Source organism: Micropterus dolomieu, linkage group LG17, assembly GCF_021292245.1.
Source record: "Micropterus dolomieu isolate WLL.071019.BEF.003 ecotype Adirondacks linkage group LG17, ASM2129224v1, whole genome shotgun sequence".
NCBI lineage: Eukaryota > Metazoa > Chordata > Actinopteri > Centrarchiformes > Centrarchidae > Micropterus > Micropterus dolomieu.
In genome coordinates this window covers 2,941,365-2,943,202 of record NC_060166.1, presented here as the reverse complement: position 1 = coordinate 2,943,202, position 1,838 = coordinate 2,941,365, and positions in this window count along the sequence as shown.

Genomic DNA, 1,838 nt, shown 5'->3' with positions numbered 1-1,838 from the left:
CAGTATTTAGTAGAAGCACCCTTTTGATCTAATACAGCCATGAGTCGTTTTGGGAAAGATGCAACAAGTTTTTCACATCTGGATTTGGGTATCCTCTGCCATTCCTCCTTGCAGATCCTCTCCAGTTCTGTCAGGTTGGATGGTAAACGTTGGTGGACAGCCATTTTCAGGTCTCTCCAGAGATGCTCAATTGGGTTTAAGTCAGGGCTCTGGCTGGGCCATTCAAGAACAGCCACGGAGTTGTTGTGAAGCCACTCCTTCGTTATTTTAGCGGCGCGCTTAGGGTCATTGTCTTGTTGGAAGGTAAACCTTCGGCCCAGTCTGAGGTCCAGAGCACTCTGGAAAAGGTTTTCGTCCAGGATATCCCTGTACTCGGCCGCATTCATCTTTCCCTCGATTGCAACCAGTCGTCCTGTCCCTACAGCTGAAAAACACCCCCACAGCATGATGCTGCCACCACCATGCTGCGGCTGTGGCTCAGGAGGTAGAGCGGGTTGGCCGTTAATCGGAAGGTCGGCGGTTCAATCCCTGGCTCCCCCGGTTGCGTGTCGAAGTGTCCTTGGGCAAGATACTGAACCCCGATTTGCCCCTGGCGGCTGTTCCGCCAGTGTATGAATGAGTGTGAATGTTAGTTTCCATTTGAGCACTTAGGCTCAGTGTATGAATGTGTATGACTGGTGAATGCAGATGTACTGTAAAAGCGCTTTGAGTGGTTGAAAAGACTAGAAAGGCTCTATACAAGTACGGAGCATTTACATTTACCATGCTTCACTGTTGAGACTGTATTGGACAGGTGATGAGCAGTGCCTGGTTTTCTCCACACATACCGCTTAGAATTAAGGCCAAAAAGTTCTCATTAGACCAGAGGATCTTATTTATCACCATCTTGTAGTCCTTCAGGTGTTTTTTAGCAAACTCCATGCGGGCTTTCATGTGTCTTGCGCTGAGGAGAGGCTTCCGTCGGGCCACTCTGCCATAAAGCCCCGACTGGTGGATTGCTGCAGTGATGGTTGACTTACTACAACTTTCTCCCATCTCCCGACTGCATCTCTGGAGCTCAGCCACAGTGACCTTTGGGTTCTTCTTTACCTCTCTCACCAAGGCTCTTCTCCCCCGGTAGCTCAGTTTGGCCGGACAGCCAGCTCTAGGAAGGGTTCTGGTCGTCCCAAACGTCTTCCATTTGAGGATTATGGAGGCCACTGTGCTCTTAGGAACAGTGCAGCAGAAATTTTTTTGTAACCTTGGCCAGATCTGTGCCTTGCCACAGTTCTGTCTCTGAGCTCTTCAGGCAGTTCCTTTGACCTCATGATTCTCATTTGCTCTGACATGCACTGTGAGCTGTAAGGTCTTATATAGACAGGTGTGTGGCTTTCCTAATCAAGTCCAATCAGTATAATCAAACACAGCTGGACTCAAATGAAGGTGTAGAACCATCTCAAGGATGATCAGAAGAAATAGACAGCACCTGAGTTAAATATGAGTGTCACGGCAAAGGGTCTGAATACTTATGACATATGATATTTCAGTTTTTCTTTTTTAATAAATTTGCAAAAATTTCATTACTGAGAAATAAAATGAACTTTTTTGATTTTTGGAAAATGGCTGCAATGAAACAAAGAGTGAAAAATTTAAAGGGGTCTGAATACTTTCCGTACCCACTGTATATGTTTGTGTACATAAGCCTGTTACAGAATGTAGTTCATAGTGAGAGTGGGATGACAGAACCACGCCACACAGACTCCAGCGACAGGCAGGCAAGACCCCCAGTAGCCAATGGGGTGGGAGAGAGGTCAACTCCCAGACGAACCGCGATGTGAACGCAGAAGACCCCAACCTGA